Source organism: Tiliqua scincoides, chromosome 1 (genome assembly GCF_035046505.1).
Source record: "Tiliqua scincoides isolate rTilSci1 chromosome 1, rTilSci1.hap2, whole genome shotgun sequence".
Taxonomy (NCBI): Eukaryota; Metazoa; Chordata; class Lepidosauria; order Squamata; family Scincidae; genus Tiliqua; species Tiliqua scincoides.
The window spans coordinates 244880945-244898693 of record NC_089821.1 but is presented as its reverse complement, the minus strand read 5'-3'; positions in this window follow the sequence as shown (position 1 = coordinate 244898693).

The window sequence follows — 17749 nt, the reverse complement described above, 5'->3', positions numbered from 1 at the left end:
CAAGATATAGGTGCTTTTATAATTCCTGTTTATGTATAAGTCTCTAAGCCAGGGTCTCCAAACCCTGGCCTGGGGGCCAGATGCGGCTCATGGCGAGCTTCTTTCCAGCCCGCGGCCAGCCTCTTGTCCTCTGAAGGCCTCTGGCTGAACATGAATGGAGCTGTGCTCTGGTTGCATCTGGAGGGTATTCTAAGAGCCAGAGAGGTTGAAAGAATGAGCCCATTCATTCATTTGTTCACTCATCTAAGTTCCATCTCTAATTTATTTATATAAATTTTATATTTAAATTTTTTTCCCAGCCCTTCACACAATGCCAGATATTTGATGCGGTCCTCTGGCCAAAAAGTTTGGAGACCCCTGCGCTAAGCAAAGCTTATGAAAAGCAATCAGTGTCTCTTCTAAATAAACAGCACAACCTGTAATCCTGCTTCAGACTCCCAAAGAGGAACTAGCTTTTCAAACCTCCCTGCTCACCGCCTGACCTCATCTGCCTCCAAATTCCTACAGCCCTTCCTTTCTTTTCAGTACCTCTCCTTGCAAAGCTCTGATTGCAGGTCCTCTTTGTATGCAAATAGCCTCGTACAGGAAAACATCTTAGTCCTTTGTTCCTCTTGAGGAAATCTCAAGGGATCATCCCTGACTGTTAGCAAGCAATCAACTCCACAAAAAAGGGTCACCCAGCAGTTGTAACCCATCCCCACCTTCTTCATAAATCAAAAAGGATTACACTCATTCCATCCCTTGCCAAATATTGTACAATTCTACCCAGGAAATGCATCCGGTGTTTTTTTTTTTCCCTCTGTAGGTGAAGCAACCTCAGTGGAGTTTCTGATTCGTCCAGTCAATCCTGACAATGCACTAGCGGTTGGCAACTGGGAGCTCCCTAGTTGAATCTGATCACCAGTCAATGCTGGCAGATGGGATTGGCCAACTGGGTCACTAGCCAGGGGCCTAGGACAGTGGTATTCAGACTGAGGTGTTGCGACGCCCCAGCATGAGGGCTCTGGCCTCTGCCCCCTTAAGGGGTGGGGGCAGGGGGGAAGGCAGTGATGCGATCCCCAGGATTGCATCGCTAATGGGGCTGCAGGGAGTGGGATGCACTCACCAGTCCCTGCAGCATCATCCTGGGGGTGCGGGGAGCCCGCACCCCCAGGACACGCGGGCACCTGCAGGGCTCCCCAGTTGGTTTGAAGTGAAAGTAGAGCGATCGCACTCCACTTCCGCGATCGCTCTACTTTCACTTTGAACCAGCTGGGGAGCCCTGCAGGCACTCGCGCAGGGTTCCCTGCACCCCCAGGACGATACTGCAGGGAACTGGTGAGTGCATCCCAGTCCCTGCAGCCCCCCTGAGTGGCGCGATCCTAGGCAGTGGGGGGCAGGGGGGAAGGCAGCAACGCAATCCCTAGGATCGCGCTGCTCAGGGGGGCTGCAAGGACTTACTGCACTTTTCAAATTCCTGGAGAGTTTGAAAACCACAGGCCTAGGGCCATCAAGGAGCATACAACTGACTCCTGAAGCCCCAGTGGAAAATAACTTGATCACCAATGTGCCCACCAATGTATTGCCATCACCGTTAAGGCCTGAACCATAGCTGAAGCTTTGTGGGAGTGTACCGTGGTGGCACAGTGGCACAGATCACTTTTGGGCAGATGTCCACCATCTTTCTCTACCTATAATGCAAGGCCTCACCCATGCTGCTGCATTTACTGCCCAATTCTATTCTTTGGCATTCCACAGAATGCAGCCATGGCAACAGAACACATTCTGCATGTTATGGGAGGGAGGGTGATCAGATGGCCAATGATATATGAGCAAAATACAAAGATGGTGACCATCAACACACCTGCCCACGACAGCTGAGCATCCAGATGAACTGGGGCCACCAGTTGCCAACCTTCGCTTTCTCTCACTCCTTTCTGTCCTGTTGAAACAAATAAGAGGGTCTTAAGGGGCAGATCAATAATATTTTTCTCTCTGGTGTGACCCAGATATTGTCTTCCTATCTGCCTATTCTCCTAAGAAGGGAGAAAAAGACTTAGACACAATTTCCCCAGTACTCTGTACTACATCAGGGAGACAGAAGGAAAAGGAGACACACACAGAGAGAGAGAGAGAGAGAGAAGACTGGGGGTGGGAGACAAATTAAAACAGCGCTGGACTTGACATGCATTGATAAGTCACATGCAAAAACTTTGCCACCAATTTTTCCTGCACATTTAAAGTGACTTACCTATTAAAAATAGTTGCTGGCCAGGAAAAGACACCATCCAGGTTATACTTGCATGTTATAATGAGGTGTACGAGCACAACTTGGTGTATGTGTGCATTTGAATTCACATGACAGTTGTGATCCATACGTTGTTTTCTTTAGAAATGCAAGCATTCCCACATTTATATTCATTGAATATTGTTGCCACTGTCCCCACTGCTTACATAGGACAGATTTCCTGTGGAAGAGAGTGTTCTGGGGAATGATGGTGTCTTCATAAAATGATGTTTATTTTCCAATGTACATGTCAAGCAGGTTTGGGGAGGGTTAAGAAACAAGCACACAGGCATAACAAATTCACATCACCCAATCCATATGGAGATGAACACATGGTATAACTGCATATGACTGGTTGTCGAGCTAGCTTTGATGCCTGTTTTGTGCCTCTGTCCAGGTTGTGCTCAGGCAGATGGCCTCTCACCCCACTGTAGATACAGCAGTGAGTATCATACACAAGGAGTCCTGAAGATGTTGATATGGAAAATGTTCAACCACAGCTACCCTTGGCCAATGGCTTGGGTTGCAGCTTGAGCATTTCCAACAAAGCATGTTGCTATGAGATTTGTGTTGCTGGCCTTCACGGAGAAGATACTCTGTGCTCAGCCCATTCTCACAAGCTGAAACGCCTCCCCTTCCATGCTTTTCTGTGCCAGATGTTCCTCTGTTTGATTAGTTAACCATTCTGGCTCCTTCCCACATGGCGATACTGATGTCATCTTGGGTGAGGTCCTTTATAAGACATCTTTGGATCTGCTTTTCACTCTTGGTTTTTTGCCCAGGACAAATTCACGAAGCAGCAAACATGCTTTTGGTGCCCGCCCTTTTGACAAGCAAAGGAGGGTGTCCCTAATGCAGAGAGCATGTCTAGCCTGGGAAGCCAATTCTTCTTAAATAAACACTGTTTTAGTACTGGTTGTGCAACCTCAGTGCAGAATGTCTTGATCTGTGATTTTTATCTTGCTCCTTACTATGCCTAATAGCTGGAAGGTGCTCCCTGATTACTACTTTCCAGTTCATTGACACACCAGCAAAAGCTCATCTCTGTTTCCCAGCTTTCAAATAAGATGGAGATCAGAACAGTGGAGCAAACATGGACTTTGGAGCTTCACCATGCTGTATTGCAGGTGTTGTCACTGTGGATACAGGTCGCTTGGGGTGATGAGCATTGCCAGTTGGCAGGACATCACTGGGGCAAGTTGTATCTTCGGTCATGTCAGATTATTCTTTTGTTGTGTGGCTGTTATCCTATGGATCACAGCAAAGTTAAGTACCTCAGTTTCCTCAGCTTGGTGGTAAGAGAAGAACCTGGGAATTTGGTAAGCCTGTGACAGCAGTTTCCAAACTATTTTCCTAGGAGATTCCTCAGAAGCTTATCAGAGTGTCCTCAAACAGATGGTAAGTAATGATGTCCCTAATAGACAGCTTACCCACTACTAAAAATTTTCCCTGCCAAAGTACAACCACAATGAAGTGATATATGTGTTCTCTTAATAGAGGGCCACGGTGAGGACCACTAAGCCTAGGCAGTGCTCTGTATGACCTGGCACATGTCTCAGAATCTTCTGCAACAGCAGGAGTACTGTGGCAGGCATACAGGAATTCCTTAGCAGCAGTGACGTCCTTAGAGTTTGTGTCACCCGGTGTGTCACTAGGCCAGCGTGTTACCTATGACGAACCTCTTCCCATGCAGTGAGCGAGGCAATACCCTGAGCTGTGATGTACCATTTACCATGTGCCATGGTGATGTCCCATGTGCCATGGTGATGTACCATGTGCCATGGTGATGTACCATTGCTCTACTCCTTCGGAGCTGTTTTTTTCCCCCTGCTATAACTTTTGAAAGAATAGAGATATTTCAACGCGGTTTGTTTCATTGCATTCTGCATGAAATCACTCATTGATTGATATAGAACATGATAGTATTATTCGAAAATACCAAGTTTTTAAAAATTTTGGCCAATAGTCATCACATCCTCCGGTGAGGCATGCACCACCTAGCAAGGACACTGCTTAGCAGAGAAGAGGGTGTAGAAAGTCGTCCTCTGGAGAAAAATATTTTGAAAACCAATTAGTGTGTGGTATAAAAATGATGCAGTTCCTTAGTCCTTATCTGACACAAAGATAGGGAAGGGCAGAAAAATTCAAAGACTAGGAGGAGATGAGGTCCAGGTATGCCCACAATATATCAAATTCCGCAATGGAAGAGCACAGACATACATGTACTCCATGATAATATGCCTAGGCATAAACTAGTTGAACAAGGGGGCCCACCTGTATCCATGGACCCCGTATTCAGTTATCTGCAGGTAGGGTCTGGGGCCCCCTACATGCTCCTCCCCACGTACACTCCCTCCAAAGGTGCTGGTTTTGATTTTAAAACCCTATACGGCTTGGGGCCAGAGTATCTAAGAGACCGCCTACTTCCACTGAGTCCTGATCATCCCCTTAGGTCATAGGAGAAGGCCCTCTCACGTGTGGTGCCGCCCAGGGAGGTACGTGGGGCGACAGCAAGAAATCAGGCCTTCTCAGTAGTGGCACCAACGTTATGGAACTCTCTCCCCCTTGATCTACATACTGCTCCCTCCCTGGAAATGTTCCGGCATGTCCTGAAAACTTTTCTTTTTAGACAAGCCTTCTGAGTTCTTGGCCTTTTAAACATCTTTTAGCATTTATTTTTTTTTAAACTTCTGGTTTTTACAGGCTTGGGGTTTTATTACATTGCTGCTGATGCTCTTTTTATTGTATCAGTGTCTGACTGCTATTTTTAGAGATGTTTTTAATTGTGATGGTTTTAATGTTGTGTTAATTGTGACATATGTTTTTTTTTGTATTTAAGCCACGTTGTAAGCTGCCGGGTCCTTTCAGGGAGAAAAGCGGGCTAGAAATAAATAAATAAATAAATAAATAAATAAATAAGCAAACCAACACACTAAGTACAAGAGAAAAACTGCAAAACTCAAACCACTGCAAATAAGCAGCCAGACAACCAAGAAGAACTGAGCTTTAAACTTAAATGCAATGACTAAGAACTAAAGGCTTGTTGAAAAATAAGCCTTTGTAAAACTTTATGGAACACTGACACAGAGGGGGTGGTTCAGGTCACATAAGAGAAAGGTGTTTCACAGGCTGGGTGCCACAACAGATAATACCGTATCGTGAATTGCTACCAGCTGCTGCCAACTGCACTTCCAAGTGTTACAGTACCTACAACAGGGCCTCCCAAGATGACCTCAAAAGGGGGGCAGATTTGTAGGAGGACAGGCTATTCCCAGGTCATTGAAGGTTTTATAGGTTGAAATCAGTACTCTGAATTGTTCTCAGATGCGTACAGGAAGCCAGTGCCAATGGTATGATAGAGATGTGACATGTTCATGACCCCAGCACAAGTCAGTAACCTGGCAGCTGCTTTCTGTACTAACTGAAGTTTCTCAACAGCTTGCAGTGAAAGCCTCATATAGAGAGTGTTAACAATAATCCAGTCTAGAAGTTACCAGTGCATGAATAGCCAACACTTCATCCAATTGAGCCAGGAGTGGGGCACAGCTGGTGTACTAGCCAACGACACTCCTTCCCATAGCTGTGGTCTGCCCATTCTAGATTAGACCAGCGGCATCCTCCATATTCCTGTTCCATCAAGGCGAGTGCAGCCTTGAACCAAAAAGGCTGACACCCCAACAGCTTGGCAGGTTTCCTATCTTATAGCACCTCTGTATTGTCCAGATTTAGGGGCATCTTGTTAGCTTTTATCTAATGTGAAATGACGGTTGGTTCTCCGGGTCTAGTCGGTGCCCACACTAAAAATGGAAGCAGCTTGGGAACCCACACCTTCCATAGGAACTTGGCCTTTGAAGAACATCCTTCTGCATGAGTTAGTTCTTACCAAATTCAGCCAGCTCGTCTGGGATGAACTGGCAACGCTTCACTACAAGGAAGCTATCTAGGCAAGTGGAAATTTCCAGCCTGCTCCAGTTAAAAGAGTTTTTCCATTTGCACTTACAATGACTTGAGTTTACTCATATAAGAGGACATGTGGTCCTGTGGTCGAAAGGCCAGATTTGAGGTGACTTTGGGTCAGCTGCTGCCTGAGTCATCGACTGACTCTGTGGCCATTTGCCTGTCTCTGTCTTCCCATTCCCCTAACTGGCTGACTGTCTTTGCAGGTAGTTCCAAATGCATCTACTAAAGTCTTCCCCCCCTGTCCTCAATATGCTTTGACCACCAGAGTCCTTAAGTACCCCCAGTGTCTCCTAGACACTCCCTTCTTCCAATTCAAGGCCTAATCTGTTATCTTACATGTCATTTAAGGGCAATTTTTTCTGATAGTTTTTTTCAGCCTCCTCACCGGTGGTTTTATCCTACAGTGACTGTGCCTCAGAGTCGTAGTATATTAGACAGAATATCTTTAAATTCCCCTTATGGAAAGAGGAAACAAGACAGCCACAGCTCCTCTTACCTGATCCTTCAATGCCTTATCGTCTGTTCTGCCTCAGCTGGGCTGCACACTTGGAGCCCTGCTTGCCATTTGCCCCAGTAGGCAAGGCACAAAGTGGACTGCAGCACTCAAGAAGGAGCTGAGGACAGGCAGAGAAGCCATGGCCACTTATGCTCCCAGTATATTGGATATTTAAAGATATTATGGAAAGCCGCAACTCTGCTAGTACCCAGTTGCTGGATTGGCAACTTGTTTCTCATATCTGTCCACCTATAAACTTGCCATGCCCTTGTGCACCCTGGGCTGTCCTGGTTCCCCCCCTTAATTTCTTAAGCAGTAAGTAATTGTTTATGCCCGTATGCATTTATCCTTCACCTCATTAAAAAAGAATCACACACATTTTTTAAAAGTCGCAAAACTGGTTTTTATCAGGAGGGCATGGCATGGTAATGTTGTGATGGGTGCTGCTAGCCAATAGGGACTTACTACCATAGCTGGCTTTTCTCTCATGGGAACTGAATCATGCTGAAAAACTGCAGAACCATTTTGATTTTCCCCAGAACAAACCAAGGGCAGGGAAAAAAAGTATGCTTCTTCACCTTTAAATTAAAGAGATGGTCCTTTAGGCACTCTGCCTTCATGTGTGCCAGTTGCTTTACAACATTGCCAATATCTGGAATCTGGTAGACTGTGCAATTTTTTGGCATGGCAACGACACATAAAGGAGCGTTATCTTTGGCGGAGCTCTCATCAAGCTGGCAAAACTGCCTGGGATGAGACAATGCTCCTCCACACAGCAGCAATTCTATCCAGATTATAAAGTGGTATATCGGAGACAGAGATTTAGGTTGCCTTCTTCGTTATGGCTAGTTTTCTATGTGGAGACAGTTGCACTGGTATAGAAGAGCATTTGGTAATGTGAGCCCTCACCCGCCTGCAGTCTGAAGTGGTACAGCCCTGACACAGAGTATCCCCCTCAGTGAGACTTGGTACAAGTCAGACATAGATTTACCACTTTGCCATTGTCTCTGTGTCTGTGTATGGCTCCTGCAGGTTTCTGGGTGGAATCACTATTGTGAGCATCTGGTCTTAATTTATTACTATTTCCCTCTCAAGGAGCATATGTTATTTTCATGTTTCTCTGTCTACTGTAATGAAATCTGTGTTCATCTTCCCCCCTGCTACACACGCCCTGTTTTCCACTGCTCCTTTTCTTGATCAAAGACCTTCCTGTGATGAGAGTGGTCCTCTTGCTCACCCCCCCAATGTTTCCATAAAAGCTTCAGCATAAGGGTTAATAAGAACAAAGCTTCCCTGAGACACTGTGAAAGCAGTTGCATTGCAGAAGGCCTGCGTGGCTGAGCAGACAGGTTGATTTGTGTTGTTTGACTTCCCCAAGGGTGTAGTGGGATTGGCATGCACCAGTGCAGTGGGCATCCAAACCAACTTCAACACGTAAGGTCAAACTCAAGGCCGCGTGTGTATGTTCTGGCTTGGCTCCCTCAGCAAAAGCAGCTGTGTGAGGTCATGTTCTCACCCACGTCCCTGGGGATCAGAGAGGTGCAATGGAACCCTCAAGCTGATATAGTCAGGAAAAAAAATGATGCTGCTTCTGCACTACTTTGCCCTCCTCCTCACCCACTAAGCCAGCAGGGTGGGCAAGGAGGATGAGGCAAGGCAATTTGGAGCCCATGCTGGAGAGGCAGGGAGGGGATCACCTTTCTGGGTCCTCCCTGACCACCAATGAGGATGAGGGTGAGGCTAGGGGGTGTGCATACATGGAGGAGCAGCGGAATTGGGCTGCTTCAGGCGGTACCCAAGCATTGACTGGGTCTTAAGGAAAGGACAATCTGTCTCTACCTAGCTTTGTCCTCAGGGTGGGGGCAATATCCCCCCTAAGGAGGCTGCACACGAACCCCTTCACCAGTTGCATGGCTGCTGGTCAGCATTTCCAAATACACGGCGAAGACTCATCCATCATCGCTGGACTTCTGGGTATGGCAAGCTCTGAGATGTCTGGAGCTCAGCTTGGCAGAAGTGTGAGCTGTGCACCTGCACAGCTTAAAGGGAACAATGAGCAGAAGTGGAGTTGCCTGGATTTTGGCCCTTGCCTGATCAGGGGAACTGAGGGAGGCACTGGCCCCTGGGGCTCCCCTCCCCATCCTGCCACCATCACACATCCAAAACAGTCTCATGAGCCAATATGCTTAGTATAGTAGGAGTAATGCATTATTATTATACACAGACACCAACCTGCTGAGTCTGTGAGGTCAGTGAGTATCTCTTTAGCCTCTTGACCATTCACTTCCCTTCCAGTGGTCATACATGTTGGTATTTGTATTTTTGAACACCTGGAGGAGAACTGCACAGGCCTCTGATGTCATTTGAGGGAGCCTTGCTTGAATACATGGGCACTATGATAATTGACCTCCTCTTACATCAGAAAGACTGAAGTTGGAACAAGCCAATGCCCCGCCCCAGTTAGTTTTTTGGCTGTGACATTCGATAGAATATAGATATTTCAACGAGGTTTGTTCCATTTCATTATGAATGAAAATACACATCAAACGATATCTAACATGATGGTATTATTCGAAAATATCAAGATTTTAAACATTTTGGTCAGTAGAGGGGGGCGTTTCCACACCCCCTCCCCATGCATGTCACCTGATGCACCTCATACCCTGCATCCCCTAGTGATGCTGCTGATTAAAAGGCACTCACTGCTGGGAGAGATCTTTCTCTAACAGTTGCCCTCAGGCTAGACAACACCGAGATGGACTAATACTCTGTGTCTGAGATGCTTCAGTCATGTGATATGTGAAGAATCTGCATTTGGGCAGACGGCATGACTTTCTGTGTTCTTCCAGGGCAATTCACCGTTCCCCTGCCCTGTTGTTCATTTACTGCTCTGACGGTGTTTAGATGACTGCCCTGAGGGCTGCCTTTGTGCCCTCAGGTGCACAAAGGGCATATCAGCGGCTTTGCAGGACTGTTGTGCAGTTTAATTAATTATTGCTTGCTGTGTGCTTTGATGCTCTTGGATGAAAGGTGCTGCGTAATTGCTAAGTGTTATTAATATTATAAGCCAGAACTTCACACGCTGTCTTCACCTGGCAGGAGGGGTGATGAGATGCTATCAGTCGTGCTGCTTACATTACAGAAGCTGCCTCAGCATGACTTTCAGCATGTTTATTAACAACGGCTGCAGTTACTATGCAGTCGAGTCCCACCCATGTGCCCACTCCTTGTTCTTTCCAGGTAAGGACAAAGTTGAGCTGCAGAGGGGGAACCAGCCAAGAAGACTGAAATCCAATAACAAACATTTCCTAACATCCCTTCCCAGTGGCAGGAGTCGCTGAGGCAGAACGGGCCTGTCGACTGAGGATTCGTATTGGTGCCATGATATTTTGGAGCCTAACCATGCAGAGTCATGCTGTCACGCAGACAGAGGCATGGACTGAACAAGAAGATTGTTCACTGCCTACCTGATGTTCTGAAGTTGGCCTTGCATCATCACGATCTCTTTCTTTGTGTGCCTCATCAGAATCCTGTATAGTGGAAGGGGTCTTGATCACATGTAGGTCAGGAGGGGTGGCCCCCTGCCCCACCCCACCCCACCCCACCTGCTTTCAACTTTGGCTTGGTCATTTTCACATGCCTGACAGGAGGACATCTTGCAGTTCCTAGGTCAGGCGCTCTTCCACTAATCCTGACAGCACTTGACCCATGGCTTCCTGATGGACAGATGCACATTGTGTGCTCTGCTTCAGCCAGCCAATGAAGGTGAACATGCTTGAAGAGTTCCTTTACAGGGCTTTGCGATGTCTCACACTGCTGGCAGGGAGACAGTAACTGGTATTAACTTTTCTCTGTCAACTTTGAGGTGTAGCTTCAGGCATTGAGGAATGGCTGAGACCAGCCATGACATGTGAATTCTGCGATTAGAAGTGCTGATGTCTCTTTTTCAAGAGGCATAGGGGGTGAGGGAAGGCAGTTAACCCTCTGCCCTCATGCTGATTCCTCAATTTAGTTGTTTACAGTGTACCTGGAAGTGCACTCACTCCCCCCTGACACATTGGGCAATACCACTGGTAATGAGGTCCAGGGTCAACCTTGCCAGGTGGGCCCCCGAGGGGTGGCCAACATCTGATGCTGCCTCAGGGAGGGGACATTGAGCAGAAACACTGTCTGGGCAAAAAAGGTTGAATGCCCGCCCACAGCTATCACAGCTTTAGTCAATACTGAAGCTTTCCTTCCAACCAGGCTGCATGTGAAAGTGTGAAAGAAGAAAATAAATATGACATCAAGAGACCTGGTGATGGCTCTTCAGCATTGTTATTATTAATACATATTTATGTTCCACTTTTGGAACCACTGCCTGTAAAAGATCATCAAAAAGCACTGAAAAGGTACTTTTACAAAAAGTAATCACAAAGTGGTTCACACAGCAAAACACATCAGTAACGATTCCCTGTCCCTAAAGGGCTCACAGTCTAAAAAGAGATGCAGAAGAGACACTGGAAAAGACACTGTGCTTGGGTGAAGAGGTATCATGGCTCTCCTCCTGCTAAATGGAAGAGGAGAACCACTTCAAAAAAAGGTGCCTCTTTGCCCAGTTAGCGTTACAGATGTTTTGATTCTGTATCAAAACATTGATTTTGATTGATTCTGTGTGTGATTCCCTTTTGGTTCCAGATCAAGTATAAATGCTGTACTAGATTATGAAAAAAAGCAAAGAGTATCCATAGAATAATTTATTTTTCAACAACATTTGAGCAAGGAGTTCAGTTCAAGACTGAGAAAGATAAAAGCAAGATCAAACTGTTTCTCCCAACTTTCTTCTGCATCTAATCCAGGGTCTACGACGCCACCAGACACTGTCCCTTAATTGAGGTAACTAATGCATGTTTGTTACGTGCGAGCCGAGGACTCTTGGCAAGTGGCCAGCCAGGCAGGTGTCAGGGAACCTTCAGCACCTGCCCGATCAGCGGCTTGGGCCTGTTTACATGGAGAGAGATCCAAAGGGAGATGCCAGCCTGCGTGCTGTACGCAATGGATGAGACATCTGTCTTTGTGCCAGTGGAAAAGAGGAGCACCGCTGGCAGCCCAACACTTTTGAGTAAGCACTTTTTTAATGGCCTCTCCTCATGTTCTTTTGGATGCAGTTCAAAGAACAACATGAGCCTTCGTTCGCTGGCTGGTGGTGAGGAAGTGGGGTGAGCAGAGCCAGCTCCTGGCCCGATGCTTCCTCGTGTGGTATTGTGGGTGTAAAAAAAGCAGGCACACTGGAGGGTGGGATGGGAGAGCCAAAGCCAGATTCAGGTGTAAGCATCTGGATCCAGGAATCCACACAATGGAAGGAAAAGCACTAGACAGAGCTGTTGAAAAAGCTCCAGGAAAAGACATGTGGCCAGAGCCTGTGCCCTGCTTGGCCACCTCCCTTTATTATTGTAGGGAGAGAACTTTTGGAGAGTACGTTTTCATTCACAAATCCCATCTGTTCTCAAAGGAACTTGGGGCACAGTAAGAGGCCCCCCCCCTGCATTTTACTCTCACCAAAACCCTACGATGCTGCTTAGGCTGAGACATACTGTCTGGCATAGGGGCAGCCCTGGGAACTCTGGGAGGGCGAGGAGGATTTGAACCTGGATCTTTTCCACCCTAGTCTGATATTAGTCATTTTAAGCACAAACTACAGTTTTTAGTGCTTACAGACGGTTTGGCTGAAATCCTTGGAAATTATATAAACTACTATACAGTTGTCTAGAGTCATCAGCCAGTAAGAGTGAGTGAGAAGCTGTAATGACTGAGGGACTGCTGCCTTCCTTTTTTGTGAGACTGATTTCTGGCCTGCCTAGATGCAGGCAATGATAAGTCCTGAGAAAGAGACTTCAGCTCAGAATGCTTTGGGTGCTGGAATAAACAGCTCTCGGCATTTAATAATGGACTTACCCTTTCTTGACCAGTGCAGTATAGGACATACCCCCTTGTCATAACATGAAGGGAAAAGAGTAGCTGATTTGAGATGCCAACACCAGGGTGCAGGGTCCCTGGAGAAAAGACCAGCACTGGATGGATTCCCCATGGTATCCCCTCACCCATCCCCTAAGGGCACAATGGTTACTACCATGGCCACCAGTACTGTGGGTTCAGGGGTCAGGTAGGCCCTCTGATGGGCATGGGTCCTTAGCCAGTGCCTACCTGACCACCCTCTGCCTGCATATTTTCTGTATGGAAATTGCCCATAGCTGGTCATTATGCATATTGCATTCACTGAGATTGCCCCAGAGAGCACTGATCCAGAATTTTCCCTTCCAAGGAGAAAGATGGCCGAATTGCACATCCAAAGCCTACTCCTCATGGGGAGGGGGCAGCAGCACCAGGCAGGCTCACTCAGTACCTGCATTATCTGCAGCCTCAACACCTGCAGGACTCCAACCTATAGGAAAGAGGCAAAGCTCATGGACTGTGCCTGCTGAAAGGCCCAGGCTTGGTCTCCAGCATCTTTAGCTGAGGAAAAACAGGCCGAGGGTGATGGCGAACACTCTGTCCCTAAAACTTTGGAGCACCACTTCTAGTCCCAGTATGATGCGACATTGGGTCATACGGATGAAGGGTCTGACTGAGTCCAAGGCATTGCATTGTTTGCACATGATGACAGAGAGGGGATCACAGCAAGTCCATTGTGGGGACAACAGAAGGGACCACAGCTAGTCCCCAGTTGGCTGCAGCATCGCTTAGTTCAAAGGGGGATGTTGGCATGGGGCTACTTTGACAGACTTCTGAATTTCTTGCCAAGCATTCAAATGTCCAATTGGAAAAATGCTTTCTTCTGTCCCTTTTTAGCAAGCCTGCTTCCTCAACAGCTGTTCTTCCTGTGATTAAATCTGGAGACACAGGATCAGGTGCACATACAAAAACACAGACCCTCAAAACAAGCTATTTTGCAGAGCAAAGTTGTAGAATTACAGGAACCTGGCGTGTTGGCAAACAGGCTGCTCAGGACCCTTCACAGTCATTGGTATCTGAGCTCACACTAATTCATTGTAGACAGCCTCCAAGCACATGGAGACTAAGTCACAATGATTCTGTGGAATTTCCATGATCAGAGGTTGGCCTTCATGCCCTGAATGTGAGCTTCCTGGATGTATCTGGTTGGCCATGGGTTGCTGGGCTAGATCAGCAATTTTCAATCTCTTTCATCTCATGGCACACTAACTAAATCAGGCTCTCTATAGAAGTGAGGCTCTGAGGTCTGCCCAAAATGACACTAGGTTGCAAATTGCAGGTTTTAAGTAAAAAGCACCCAGTACCCCACAGTTTCCATCCAATCATTTATTTTTTTTTTATTTATACAGATATTTATATACCGCCTGTCTTGGTCGTCAGATTTTTCTTCAGACTTTAATCCAAGGCGGTTTACATGGGCAGGCTGCTCTAAACCCCTGTAGGGATTTTTACAAATTAAATAGTTCTAGTCTTTCATAGAGCTCCATGTTCCAGCTGGATTCCTTCCCAGTCTGGCCTCTCTCTGGCCCTTCACCTCCCATGCTCCACTTGACAGCAACTCCTCTCTGCCACCGAGGGTCAGCTCATCAGCGTGTCGTCAGTTCTCGGGTACTTCTGGTTGTTTCGAACTGGCAGCCTCAGATCTTCAGGCATACAAGGCGGCAGCTCTACCAACTGAGCCAGACCTCCTGAAGACCAACTGAAGCCAGACCTAATCATGAAGATAACTTTCAGTTTGGTAATTCACGTCAAATACCGTATTTTTTGCTCCATAAGACGCACCTGACCATAAGACGCACCTAGTTTTTAGAGGAGGAAAAGAGGAAAAAAAATATTCTGAACCAAATAGTGTAATAAAATATTTGATAAACTATAACAGAATAACATTTGAACCATGTAAAGTGAACAGCAGTCAACAGTGGCATTAAGAACCATTATCACTGTCATTAACAAATGAGAGACTTAAAGGTTTGAGTACTCTAGTTTTCTGGAAACCCCAAGAACTCATCATCGCTAGAGTCAGAATTTATGAAGCTCACAAAAGCAGGTGCACACAAATAGGGGATCACATTATCTTTCTGCTACAATGATGTCCTGCCAAATCCCAATCCACTGGGCCTTGTGCCCACTTAAGGCTGATCAGTCCCCCTTGTGCAACTCACCAGTGCAGCAAGCAAAAGTGAGTCCAGTTCCAGTCCACAGATGCCAAGTAAATCAGTCCCATCAATCAGAGTTGCCAAATCAGAGTCCAGAACCAATAAGCCAAATTACAGTCCAAGGTCAGTCAAATCCATCAGGGTATCCAAGTTCAGTCACAATTCACAGTCAGATTCCAAATTCAATAAACCCAGTCAGTCTCCTCTCCTACCTCCAACCTGCACTCCTTCAAAACCCACAAACCCTTTCTGCCTCAGGTACTCCTTATATCCCTGAGGGCCCTATTGCCTTCCAGTGGCTGCAGCTGTGCAGCACACTCTGCTGAATGCCCAGGCTTTACCCTTAAAGGGGCCACTGCTGACACCACATCTACCTCCTTGCTAGTTCTTCCATGATTCCAATACAAATGAACAACTTGGAAAGTCCAACCACAACTTGAATTCTCAAGACACAACAAAACTCTGGATTTATGGTGAGAACTGAGCCTTACCTGGGGCTTGTGCAATAAGCAAACACTGGCATTCTGACCAAGGAGACAGTTTTTTCTTTGTGATGGGGGGGGGGGGCTTACATTCAGATGCTGGATGAGGTGAGTGAAAGCGCCCTTTCCCTGCTGTATGAGTGAGTGTGGGGGGGGGCAGAGCATCTGTGTGTGTAAGAGAAGGGGGCAGCCTGTGTGTGTGAGAGAGGGGGGAAAGTGTTTGTGTTGTAGAGAAGTTGTGATGCTCCAGGCTTGGGGTGGGGGGGAAAGAGAGGCTGTGATGCTCCAGGCTTGGGGGGGGGAGAGAGGCTTTCCTGGGAGTAAGCCCCCCTGACTCTAATGGGACTTACTTCAGAGTAGGCATGCACAGGATTGGGCAGTGAGACTGCCACCCCACCCACGCTTTCCTGGGAGTGAGCCCCAGTGACTCTGAGACTTACTTCTGAGTAGCCTCTGACTGGGAAGCACAGCAGAGCGAGCGGTTGGGCAGGGGGCGGGGCCAGGGCTGGGGTGGAGTTTTTTTTTTTTTTGCAGTATTCGCTCCATAAGACGCACACACTTCCCCCCCCCACTTTTTTGGGGGGGAAAAGTGCGTCTTATGGAGCGAAAAATACGGTAGTAGCAAAGATTTCTACTATTTTATTTAGGGTTTGTAGGCCCCTAACTATTTAAAATTGCATGTGCAAAACTTCTGTAGAACATTTAACCCATCTTTCACACTTTTGCACTCTGAGTGATCACCAAGCAGAATTTCATTCACAGGAACAATGATCAAACATTCATTGGCATTGCAAAAATTGCCACCCACCAGTGTTGGGTGTACAGTAGTGAATGCAGGTCATGGAGTGTGTGGGAGTGTTAAGTGTTTCTATGAAATGTCACATCTCTGGCAAAGGCCACAGACTGGAAATCAAATTAGATGAACCACAGTTGAAGCTGGCCACTCAAGTTGGTCACCCACTTCTTGTGCCGGTGAGGTCTTCCCCTTTTAATTTGCCTTCGCTCTCTGTCTCGTACCCAGATATTTATACAGCTTTGCAGCACATCGCCACATTGGTGATGAGTACCACATCACTGGAAGTTGCACAGGAAGATCCAGTTTGCTTTGCTTTTTCATTCGAGTAGCCCATAATTAGGCACGCAGAAGGTGAGTCATTCGTAAAAGGAGTCCAAGGTGCTATTAGAACCAGGCACGCCAAGACCCAGCCTATAATTACATAATCCACCACCATGTAGAAACTGCCCCATGAAGGCACCTGACACCCCCATTAGAATGACAGTGTCATTTATTCTTATGAAAAGAACTGCTAAGTGCTCTGTACAAGATGACCCTTCTTTGCTTAACCCATTTCTGCCCAGCCCATAGGTGTACACATTTGATCCATGTTGTGTATACGCAGTGTTGAGCAGAAATGACTTAAGCTCTCCTGGTTCTAGCTGAGACCTGAAAATGCTGTTCTCTTTCCTTGGTTCATTCGAAAGCAAAAGATGCTGAGGAATGGGGGCCAGAGGAGGTTTCTCCCTCTTCTGCAAAAGCCATGTCTTACTTTTTCTTCTACTCTTCAAACATTTCTAAGCTACTCTCTATTAAAAAATATATAAAACAGCTTACACATTTGACAACCACACATTTAAAAAGTCTTATAAAACATCCTAACAGATTTAAAATAGCGTGGTATAGGGTCACCCCCTCTACAATATGGAATAAAATGCAACCTAATATAAATACAACCACACATTTAAAAAGTCTTATAAAACAGCCTAACAGATTTAAAAGAGCATAATATAGGGTCACCCCCCCTACAGTATGGAATAAAATGGAACCTAATATATACCTGAAGCAATCTAAGAGTGTGAAAAAAACCCAAACCCTGGGAGAATATAAAGGGTCTTTACCTGCCTAGGCCCCAGGTGGGCCTCCTTAAGAACAGCATTCAAAGAGGGAACACTGCAGCTAAGAAAGTGCTGTCCTGATGGTTATGTACATCACCTCCAAAGGTACAAGCATCCAGAGGACTCACCTATGCAATCCAATGGAGACATCAGTGTCTCTATTCAATAGGTTGCAGTCTCAGTAATGTGTGATGAACAGCAAACAACAACCCATCACTGAAGACCTTCATACCTCAATGGTCTCCAGTGGGGTGCCCATGTTTAAGGGTGCAGCTGAATGGCTGTGCCATTCAGAATTTCGAAAATGCCATTTTTCCTTAGCTTTTCTAATTTCAGCAACTCCCAAAGGCTGACCTGCACCAGAGGCAATCCCAAATCTATGACTGCACAGAGACCATGCAGCTAAATCACAGTTATCCACCATAGCTCAAATGGAATAAAACTGACCAGATGATGGAATCCTGGGAACAATTAAGGAATAGGACTTTTTGCATCACCTTATCCT